Consider the following 12,810-nt stretch of genomic DNA (forward strand, 5'->3'; position numbering starts at 1 on the left):
ATGATACCCCCCCCCCCTCGGGATAGAAGGTCTGAAATAAACACTGATACAAACCGATAATAATAAAACTTTTATATTAATAAATAATAGTACCTACAATAAGGGTAAAAAGTTATATACCTAATTAATAAAAATACTTTTTAAGATATAATATTTCTCCTTTATTATTTTTTAGTAAGCACTTAAGTATTTTAAAGAGACCTACTTAAATAAATACACAACAAAATTATAATCAAAGAAAAGTATAAAAATAAAACACGTTGGGTTCTATCACTAGATGAAATCCCCCTCATGTTATTCCGAAAAAAAAGTTCTACACTTGTTAACATATTTTCTTATTATGCATGTATAGCATAGATTGTTAAATCTCTTGAATAAATAATAATAAAAAAAAGTATTTTAAATATTATATTTTCCGTGTTATTGGACTTTTTTCAGAAATGTAGGTAGAAAAGTTTAATATTGTGTGCACCATCGATATCTTTAATTCAAAGTTTTTGAACTTTAGTGATAACGAATTTGTGTTGTTTCAATATTACTTTTAAATATAATATTTAATAAAGTGTTTATATATCAATTAACTTTTTGACTATGAGCACTATAATTTTAATATAATAAAGAAATATTTTCTGTATTATCATACCTACTAATTTATAATTTTTATTTAAACAAATCCATAATATCAAGTTATTATTATAATATAATATAATAAAAAATTATGTATTCTTATTTTTTATTTTTTATTGTTTTATTAATACTACTATATGGTATAAAAAAAAGTAATAACAAAAATAAAGTTATAAGCATTAAAATATAAAAAACATTTTAGAAATAATATCCGAGGAGATGACAAATTGTAGGGAGGCTAGTAATGTCCTCTAGGATCGTAAAAAAATATTGTTTAAAATTATAGAACGATTTAAAAATAATTAATATTGTTAACTTTCTCTCATTCCTTCGTTTTATTGGATAAATTATAGAAAAAAGGGCTGTCATATTATAGTAATTGGTCTACCAGCAAATGCGTTCTACTAGCCGCTATAGGATGTGGTGTACCTGCGACCGGCCGTTTTTTATAGGGGCTTAAGATTATCTTTAATCTAATTAAATCTAATACAATCTTTCCTCTTTGGTTAACATCTTATATATTACGGCTTTACACTTTATGACTTTCGATATTTCGTAAAGTATAAACTCGGTACGTCACTTAATGCGCAACTATATATAATACAATCGATACGTAGTCGCATAAACTCAATATGTTGGCAAAAGATTTTTATTTAATTAAAAATAGTGATGAATCAACTAAAAATTTTTTAACTAATAAAAAAGTTATGATAAACAATGAAAATGTCATAGGTGGACCAAGTAATATGAATTTGTACGTACGTAAAAAAGGGGTTAAGAAAAGATAGTTTCCCGTTGTAAACTGAAGGGATATCAAACAACTCAAAACTTAAGGTGAGAATAAATTCACGAAATGAATTATACTCTTATATTTGTTTAGCTTATATTATATCATAATTGAGATAATTATAGGAAGGATAATGGTTTTTAGGTAGACCACATATTACATTTGTAAATCACTGGTATACCACATAACTACTATATTACAGCCAAAAAGTAATAATCTTCAATCAAACAATCAAATATAATATAATATAATAAAAAATTATGTATTCTTATTTTTTATTTTTTATTGTTTTATTAATACTACTATATGGTATAAAAAAAAGTAATAACAAAAATAAAGTTATAAGCATTAAAATATAAAAAACATTTTAGAAATAATATCCTAGGAGATGACAAATTGTAGGGAGGCTAGTAATTTCCTCTAGGATCGTAAAAAAATATTGTTTAAAATTATAGAACGATTTAAAAATAATTAATATTGTTAACTTTCTCTCATTCCTTCGTTTTATTGGATAAATTATAGAAAAAAGGGCTGTCATATTATAGTAATTGGTCTACCAGCAAATGCGTTCTACTAGCCGCTATAGGATGTGGTGTACCTGCGACCGGCCATTTTTTATAGGGACTTAAGATTATCTTTAATCTAATTAAATCTAATAAAATCTTTCCTCTTTGGTTAACATCTTATATATTACGGCTTTACACTTTATGACTTTCGATATTTCGTAAAGTATAAACTCGGTACGTCACTTAATGCGCAACTATATATAATACAATCGATACGTAGTCGCATAAACTCAATATGTTGGCAAAAGATTTTTATTTAATTAAAAATAGTGATGAATCAACTAAAAATTTTTTAACTAATAAAAAAGTTATGATAAACAATGAAAATGTCATAGGTGGACCAAGTAATATGAATTTGTACGTACGTAAAAAAGGGGTTAAGAAAAGATAGTTTCCCGTTGTAAACTGAAGGGATATCAAACAACTCAAAACTTAAGGTGAGAATAAATTCACGAAATGAATTATACTCTTATATTTGTTTAGCTTATATTATATCATAATTGTGATAATTATAGGAAGGATAATGGTTTTTAGGTAGACCACATATTACATTTGTAAATCACTGGTATACCACATAACTACTATATTACAGCCAAAAAGTAATAATCTTCAATCAAACAATCAAATATAATATAATATTATTTATTTTACATATAAGTAATAAATAAATAACAATTACTATCAATAAGTAGTTATAATAATGTCTTATACGTTATACATATTATTTAAAATTAAATTATAAAAATTCTACGCGTTGTACCTAGTACTGTTATTATAATAATTGTAATGTTATAATTATAATATTATGATGATTATTGTAGAAATTATTACCAAAATCTAGCTATAAAAATATTATGATTATTGATATTATATTAAATTAAATAAAAATCACCATTTATTTTGAACAAAACAAAATTTGAAATACCTGAAGCTTGTTTCAATTATGTTATCATATTATTATATATATGAAGACATTAATTAAAATCACCATCACGGCATTAGCTTTTTGCATGAATCAAAATTAGTGACGAAACCAAAAAAAAAAAAAAAAACTATGTACCTACATAATATTATATTATTACAATCATGGCCCATAGGCATGTTACTCCTTTATAATATGTTGTATCGTATTTTTAAAATATACTAGTTATATCACATTTCATACTTATTACAATCATTGAATTACAGCCGAATAACACCACATCGGATCCAGTGTAGATTCTATAGAACTTTATGTTGACATATATAATTTGACAATGTACGAGTAGGTATGTCACAATCATTTTTTGACACCATCCTCGGAAGTTTCTAATAGGTGGAAGAGGGTTATATTACAAATATTTATATGTTTCAAAAATGAATTTTCTTATTTGTATGTTATTTGTAGCTAGGGGGGATGAACTTAAACCTAACCTAACTACCCCCACCGCATAAGTGACATTGGTTCTTGTGATCATATTTCCAATTAAATTAATGTTTTATTAGAAAGAAAAAAATGATTATAATATGACGAAAATTAATAATACTTACAGTTTTGAAATGAAAATAACAATAATAAATAATAATGATAATTATAATGGAAAATAAAAATGGATTGACGTAAATAATAAGTAACTACTATAAACTTAAACATTAAGAAATAAATGAATGAATTTAAATTCATTAATGTGAATTTTGATTTATATTAATTTATATCTTATGATTGAACATGTTTAAAAAAATTAAAATATCAAACGTGTAAATGGGTTGTCTATTGTTCTCATTTATTATTATTGTTGGAATAAATGAAGAATAATTTAAAATCATTTAACAAAGTTGCGTATTTTTATATTTTACAATTCTGTGTCTTAAATTACCCAACAGATAATACGCATAGGCATATTACGGTTTCGAGTGATAATATGTGCGTAATAGTGTACTACGCATTTGGAAATGTCCTACAAGCATGACAGAAGCAAACAATGGCTGTCCATATATTTTGTTCTTGATTATAATATTATGGTCAACAAAAAAGAAAAACCTCAACAAACGCCCGAGGTTGATAAAAAAAATCCGTCAAGTTATTATTATTTTTTTTGTTTTGTTTTTATTTCATCGTAGTAGGTACACAAATCTCATATGATTGCGTTTTTAAATCAAAATAATATATTAAATTATATTTTGTATAATTTTTATTCAAATTCATCATACCTATTATATTATTATACTGCAGTGTAATTGATTGACTGTTTAATCAGTAAGCACGTCATATGTAAACTATGTCATTCGATTATTGAGTGGATAATACTTTTAAACTGAACTGAAAAACATTAATATTATTGTGATTTGTTTTCAGATTACTTACGAAAATGTTTGTTCTTATTCTAATGATTATAACACCACGCCCGTGAAGTTGATTTTTTTTTATTTAAGTAAGGTTCATATAGGATTTTAGAAGTAGGGAAAAATAAAAACACAAAAAAAATAATAATATGCTAATGTATGGTGCTTTTTGAGCAGTTGCGTGTTCTCCAAGTGTATGATTTGAACGAGAAGTAATAATAGTAATAAAAAAAAAGTAAAATTCCATTAACTAATATGTTTATTCGATAACGTTAACACACATTTACTTGGAATACATTAAAATTTTAATTGAATGAATTGTTGTATTTTGTTCATAGAAGATTATTACCTATAAAAATTACAAGCAACATAATATTATAGGTACATTATCCATATTATCGCTTCACTCAATTTAGTATTTCAAGGAGAATAAAAATTATTTGAGGTTAGAATAATAATATTTATAATTATTATTACCTGGTAAAATACGAATCAGTGATAACTTGTACCAGAATTTGATTTCCAATTATTACTTATTCAGTGATTTTATGTGCCTCCTAAACAAATACAGAAATTTAAAGTTAGATACGAAGTATTGTCAAATCAGTAACGATATGCGTTTTAAGTCAAGTGCTTATTAGTTATTTTTATTCCGATAATTTTAATTAATTATAAAATACTTATTCAACAATATCTTAATAATATTTACTGTTTAATTATCAAATTGTCTTAACTCTTTCTCCAGTGACCTTATTATTATGTATATAATTTAATAAATGTTGTGTCAATTTATGGATAATTTATATCGTTGGCTTTCTCTGTGATGTAAGATAATCAGGATTTTCCGGCAGTCGCACTACAGTGAGTACTTTTTTTATTTATAAAAGGGGTATTTACATTTATCTTGTTCTGTAGATATATATAAATATAATATATGCCTTATGTTCTAAACCTAATATCATAGATTATCGTTTTCTTTCTAGTCTAACCTTTAAATTACCTATCAGTTCAGATAAACAATTATTTGCTTCATAATTTTATTTATATTAAAAATAGAGGAGCTCGTTTTAAAAATAAATTTGTATCATCCAAGAGTACTGTCGTACTGAGTCACGAAAAACAAAATATTTTAAAACGTTGTTTTTAAGATGATAATGAAAAAAATCTAAAATAAAAATGTGTTTAGTTGAATTATTAAAGGAATAAATGGGGAAAACCATAGGTACTAGGTAAATGGTAAATCATCTTGTATAATATATGAACCACAAGCAAACCCATCATACCAAAATACCCTGGACGTTGGCCATCCTTCCTTTATCTTTACCAAATAATACAGTACTATACAGGATCATACTTAGACCCAGAATATATTTACACATCGCAGATAATAGCGCAACTGTTGTGTATAAACTATAAATGTCGGATGACGACTTCCGTGGTTTGCGGTTACCTGTATAGTGTATATTATATTATTATAATGGTAGATACTAGACACAATAATAATATCAAAATAGTGTGCCCGTGCGTTGTAACTAGTTGCTCGGAAGTTACACCCGTGGTCTGCACTATCCTACATTTTTTTTAGAATAGCATTATTTTTTTTAGTTATTTCCTCTAGATTTATGGTATTTTATATTGTATTTATGGCAGTTAGTAACGGTTAAAATGAAAATATTTGAAAAAATACGCAATACAGTCGATAGCACATATATAGTATCAACTCACCAGCATTAGGGTAGTCTTTTTATGCTTCAGAAAAAAGTCAAATATTTGATTTTTTGTGTAGTTCATTGTGTATCCAACTTCTGCTGCTGGAAACGATAAAAAAATAGTTTTGCCAAATAGAATATCATACTTATACTTGAAAAGAATTTTTTATAATTAAAAAAAATATATATATTAATAATTTAACTTCTATTTTATTCAGACCATGTTTTACAAAACATGAAAATAGATTATTCTTATTATACCTTAACGCGAATACTTATTTAGGATCTATAAATGTGTGAAACATAAATATAATAATATTTAAGATATCAAAATTGCAATTGAATTTATTTAAGTATTTTTTTTTTTTTTATTAGGCATTATTATTAAAAATTATTGACTATTATCAATACATATTAATATGGTTTAGAATTCCAGTGCATATGTTAGAATGTTATCGTAAGATCTGATAAACATGATAATTGTGTACATAATTCAAAATGCTTAACAAAGGTTCTGGTTAAAATATATTTAGATTAACTAATGTGTTTTATAAAAATATTTTGAATACTACTTTTCTTTTCTTTTTTAAGCCTGTTTAAATACCAACTTGTTCTATGCTAAATACTTTTGGAAAGTATTTTATCCATTCAATGTATGCAAAATACCAAGGTTATTGTAATATTATGCTCAAATACTTGAGATACGTCTATAAATTATATACATATATCAATATGACCGTAGTCCGTATTATAGGTAATTTATATGTATACGTATATAGGTACTGAAGCAGTGATGCGTATACATCAAATTGTTATTATATAATATTATAAGCATTTAAATTGTGTGTGTGTGTGTGTGCGTAAGTAGTTTGTGTTACGAAGCGACGACCGGCAAAACGATCTTTCCTCTCCTCAAAAAGGGTTGGAAACTTGTAAAGAGGGTCATTAGACAACCGAAGAGAATAATATTACACGAGTACTACGCGGACGCACGATGCGTATTGATAGCTATATAATATCAACATAAGCCGATAACGGGCACGTCCGCGCGCGCACACGGTCATCGCGGTCAAATCTCATCCGACCGGTGGACGACGTATTGCGAGTGGTATTATGATAGTAATAATAATAATAATAGTATTAAAAGGTCGGACAGGTTTGCGGCGGCGGCGGCGGTCGTTTAATAATAACGGGTTGGTGCTATACGCGGTCCTGCGACGGCATTTCGGAGAAATTGCTCGGCTTGCAAGTTTTTGCAGTGACTCGAGTGCGCTAGCTATATGGTTATTATTAATATTATAATACCGTATCGTTATTACTATACCATAGTTGAGGTATCGCGTATATGGTAGCCATATTATACGTCGTAATATATTATATACGATGATCGCGCGTGTTTCGGACGCGAAATTATACACACAACAGTGCGTAGGCACACACGAACTCTGACGTCGTTCAGCTTGGCCTTTATAATAATAATTATATTATGTGTAGGTAATTACGATATTATTATGAGTATAACGTGCACAGCGGGCTACTATCGTGTGCGAGCAGAATACTTATACATGTATAATATATATATAGTGCACGCCGCGGGTGTGTCTGATGGTCAGCTCAAAACGGTCGTGTATACTATGCATAGTCACATTATAATAATAGCGCAGTAAGTAATTACACGCGTACCTGTGCCATAATAATATTATTATAACATTGCATAATATATATACACGTCCAAGTGCGCCTATTTACGTGCATAGTTGCAGTGTGCGCGTTGTGAGGGGAGTGTGTTGAGGGGGTGAAACTGCAAATGACGCGAGCTGCGCGGATTCGCGGTACGTGACTTCCGCGGTGAATCCGGCACCGAAAACATCGAGCGGATTCTTGTTTAAAAATACGTGAAAATGCAGACTGCAGTGCATTACGCGCGTACCGTTATTATTGTAGGTAACAGTGTGCAGTACGATGTTACAGTATTGTGTCAGTGATTCCTAACATTTTTGGCATCATATTGCGACCCCACACGACCCTTTGCCGCCGTACTGCCGAGCGACCCGTGAAAAAAAAATTCTAATTGTGCAGTTTTATGCGCACTGCGATAATGTGTTCCACGTCATAATATACGCGTACGTAATATAATTATTTTGTTTAATCTTTTAATCTTATTATTATAATTCGCTTGCGGCCCATCAAAATAAAACGTCGACCCCGTAGCCCATAGGTTGAGAGCCACTGATGTATTCTATCTACGTATAATGATATTATCGCGTATAGTGTACACTTTATTATGTAGTACGAGATTTCCGGTAAAGTAACAAAGAGAAGATAATCAGAATTTAAATTATTCTGAAATTGACACAATCGCATTATTAAAAGTACACACAGTTTTACATATGTATACAAACAAATTATTGCAGACCGCGCGATCATAAAAAAGCGAGTAAATAAAATAATATTTTTTAACAACAGCGATACCTACGTCATATTTTGCGATGGCGTGTTCCGTTAATGCCCCGACGATCAAAGTGTATTTTGATTGGTACGATCGATTTAAGAGAAAGAAAAAAAGTTATACTGTCGTTGTAAAATTAGACTTTAAATTAAATTTCAATTAATTTTCATCCGATTGTAATGACCAGATAAGCGTAAGTAATGATTTTCGTTTCGAGGAATTGGAACTTGTCCAAGAATATCGATCACAGTGGTGTGACACTTCAATTTTACACGTCACGTCTGATTTGTAATTGCTAAAATGAAATGGAAGTTTTATACAAATTAAATTAACAGCAATTTGTGTTAATCGGCTTGTGTCACCCACACACTTTCTAGTAAATGTGTAAACACAATATCATAGCCACACACGAAAAAATATAATATAATATATTTTAAAGTATTAGGAAGAGTATAGGAATAGTATTAATATACTATTTTTTGAATTTCCTATTATACAAATTGTTTATTATTATTATTATTATTAAGGTACTTATGTATTATTATGTGGAATGGTCTGTTTACAACTGTACTGAATAATTGAAATCATAAACTCTGTATTGTATATTGTACTGCGGCCCATATTTGCATTGCATAGGTATTATACTTATCCGCGAGACTCGCAGAACTATCCCATATTGCCTGTCGCCCCTGAATATATAATATACATGAGGTCGGTGTACCTTTAATATGCCGACGGGCGTTTTGTAATTTTTTTTTTTTCACAAGGGATGGTTGTTTTCCGACAACCGTTCGAGTCCGATCAACCGATATAGCAATTTCGTCCGAAAATCGTTTAATCCCGACACCGGCGACGACCGCACTATACCGTTTGCATCTCTGTCCGGAGTATACTATTACAGTATATTACATATACCCGCGATACGTCCGAAATCGATGAAATATTGGTAGGTATAATATAGTATATTATGTGTATAGGTTGTTCAAAAATGCGCGTGTAAACATTGTTTTTTTTTCGCCCCTATTAACGGGTTTCAGTTATTTTCTGGGTTTTTTTTTCCTGTCATTCGTTTCATAATCCAAGTGTATTATATCGTGCGACCCGTTCAAACAAAAGAAAATCGATACATTTTATACGACCTCGTGATGTATGCCATTCCTGCAGTTCTGCAGTAGGTATATTTGTTTTGCTTTTAACGCCCACGTCAAATCGTCGTCTGTGTTGATTTTTTGCCAGTATGTATACAATCTTCCGATTATATATCAATAACACTAAACGCACGTCGCTTATCCAATCATCCCGCAAATCTTTGAATAGCGATCAATCTGCATATTCGAGTACACAGTTAAAATTATAACGAATTTTATATTGCACACTCTGCTGTTAGACGAACCATCATTATTCGGTTTGAAAAATTAACGTGTAACCGCTGTATATAGATATTGAGGCATTGCGCATACAACTATACTTTCAATTTTCCAATTCATGGATATAAATGCTACAGTGAAAGCAATACTGCTAAGAATTAGGTGTAATAATGGCTTCTATTAGTAAATTTCAGAATTCACCAATTAATCTTGATAAATTCCATGATAACATAAAAAATAATTTGGTAAATATTTGAATGCTTACTTACGTAATGTATAGCTTAGATTTTCATATTGGGATTGAAAAATCGGATCTTGAATGAATTTTTTCTTTATTATGACTTAAGTCTATAAAAAATAAAAAAAAAGCATATATGATAAAGTTTAAATTAGTATTTGAATATGTTTAAATGTTTTATAACTATATAGTAAGTATGTGAAGTATTAATTTTATTTTTTAATAACGTACTTTTTTAAATTTTGATTGTATTTAGTTTTAATCATGACTACTGTAACATTGATAAGTTTATAAGACATAAACGAAATATAATTAAATACCTAACGTTATTAAATTTAATTTATACTATAAGAATATACAACATTTACCTATTATTATTTTTTGACATATTTAAGCAATTTTATTATTTTGATATTTTTATTAATAGTATATTTTATAAATATTATCGTATTTTTTTTTTTTACTCGGGAGGATTTATCTGTACTCATTAAATAATTTTAAATTAATTGTATGGAACTGTATTCGTATTATACATATTTTGCTTTTAAGCACATTATTTTTTTTATGTTTTTGACTTGAATCATATTAAAACATTTATCCTATGTCTACTAAAAAATATCCAATACAAATATATTTATTTATCTAATGAACATTGTAGACGTTGTTTAAATTAAGTAGCTAGTTACCTACTTTTCTGTTTATTCTTTTTTGTTAAAATGGATTGTAAATTTGTAAATCAGTTTATTTTTGGTCAATCGAGCACATAATATAAACATACATATTATTTAATATAATAATATATAGTTTAGTTTTTCATTTTTGCAACTGACCTGTAAATAATTGCTTGAATTATTTAATTAAAAAAAGAAAATAGTCTAAGTAGTATTTATTGCTTTTTATATTAATTCAAATTACACTATAGTTTTACACCATGTGGCTAAAGAATTATAAGTAAACTTTGTTAATTTAAATTAAATTAATTTTGCCACGAACGGTCAGATTAGGTTAAATTTAATATTTTGTCGGTATCAAACAAATTATATGCTTATAAAAATATAGGCTAAGTTTCTATTTATTTTTCAGCATATTAAAAAAAAACTTGATTTATTGAGAACAAAAAATTCTATGACGAATTAAACCTTGTTTTTTCCATAAGATTCCATAAGACATATATTAAATTATTTATTTTATTTTTAAACTCATTATTAATTTTAAAATCTTTACTTGGAAGTCCGTACTATAATATAACTTAATACATATAACTATTTAAATATTTTTCACTGTAAATTTTTATTTTTTAAAAAGAAACTACGTTTATTTATGGCAACATAAAAAGTATTGTTTGTAATTCACGGCTTTTATAATAATTATAAAATACATTTAGGTACATCAAGGTACATTTTAAAATTACATAATAAAAAATAAAATTTTAACTAAATTATTTTATAAACACGTTCTGGTTTACATACTGCAATCAGAAATATTATAAAAAGGTAATAATAATATAGAAAGTAGTACCTAGGAACAATCGTCCAGCTCATAAATTTCTCTCAAAACAGGATATTGTAGTTGGTTTTCGTTTAATCATGTCATTATAATAAAATATATTAATAATATAGTTAAATAATAATAATAATAATAATAAAAAATAATGAGATGAGTTCAATCAAAGTAGTCAGCTGAGTGAATGCATTATCGTGTGCCAACAAGACGGGGATGGCCATATAAAGGGACAGACTATTTGTATTATCGATAAAAAGGACTCGTCAACGCAACGGAAACGGTAATTAATGACAACAGCCGTTATTTTAAGTACATTGGTAGATGCAATTTTAACAAAATTATGAATATATATGTATATACTACATATATCTAAGGGACGATGTGCCATTTTTACGGTACGAACATGTCAAGGGGGTAAGCGCATTTAACGATCGGTCGACTGTTGTAAAACGACACATTCCGTAAACCTAAGCCGACCTATAAACAATGGACCGGTAGATGGTAGTACATATTGACAAATTGATATTCGTTCACCTAAGACCTTCTAGTGGGAACAGACGTGTAACGGTATCGTATCATATATGTATGTATGTATGATATCCGCCCTTTCAGTCGACTACATTTACTATCATTTGCTACGAATTTTGCAGTGCGTTAGAAAGAAATCGTATACAAACAACGGATGTTGTTTCTTCCCTTTTAAACTATTACACACACGCGCACACACACATAGTCTTATCGTATATACAAGTGCTGTATGCCACACCTACACTTGTATTTAAATGCAAGTAGTTGGGTTAACTTAACTTCTTTGGCGGTTCGACATAATTGTTCATTTATGTGTCTACTGTTAATTAAAGTAGGAGTTGGTAAGTAACCACTGTGCGATACTCCGTAATAGTCACCGTAATGTACGTGTAAATTTAAAATCGACGATAAAACTTGGTATGAGAAAAACTATTTTGAACGAAAACGGTCAATCAAGTATCAACCAATATATATTATTATTAAGTATTATTTATGATATATATTTTATAATGTTATAATAGTTATTTATTTTTATACCATAATACGGCAGGTTGAATTAATTTTGGTCCGAAACATTGAATTTAATACTTTATTATTATTTAACCATTTTAATAGTATATATTTATATTAATGTTATTTATTTTTGAATCAATAAAATCGAAATTACCATAGGAATAGGTTCGTAGTATTAATTGTCAATACCGTTTCAAAATG

General features: G+C 28.1%; 1 protein-coding gene and 1 long non-coding RNA gene across 3 annotated transcripts in view; one reads left to right on the plus strand and one right to left on the minus strand.

Moving 5' to 3' along the window:
- The window catches only part of LOC114119225 (head-specific guanylate cyclase), a 243,658-nt gene that overhangs the window by 28,841 nt on the left and 202,007 nt on the right, over positions 1-12,810 (plus strand). The window lies entirely within an intron of this gene.
- Positions 4,606-8,574, minus strand: LOC126550646 (uncharacterized). The gene is made up of 4 exons (XR_007604725.1): positions 8,488-8,574; positions 6,028-6,113; positions 4,780-4,859; positions 4,606-4,651 (listed from the first exon to the last, which is right to left on the minus strand). It is a non-coding gene; the product is annotated as an uncharacterized LOC126550646 (long non-coding RNA).

This window comes from Aphis gossypii, chromosome 3 (genome assembly GCF_020184175.1).
Source record: "Aphis gossypii isolate Hap1 chromosome 3, ASM2018417v2, whole genome shotgun sequence".
Classification (NCBI taxonomy): Eukaryota; Metazoa; Arthropoda; class Insecta; order Hemiptera; family Aphididae; genus Aphis; species Aphis gossypii.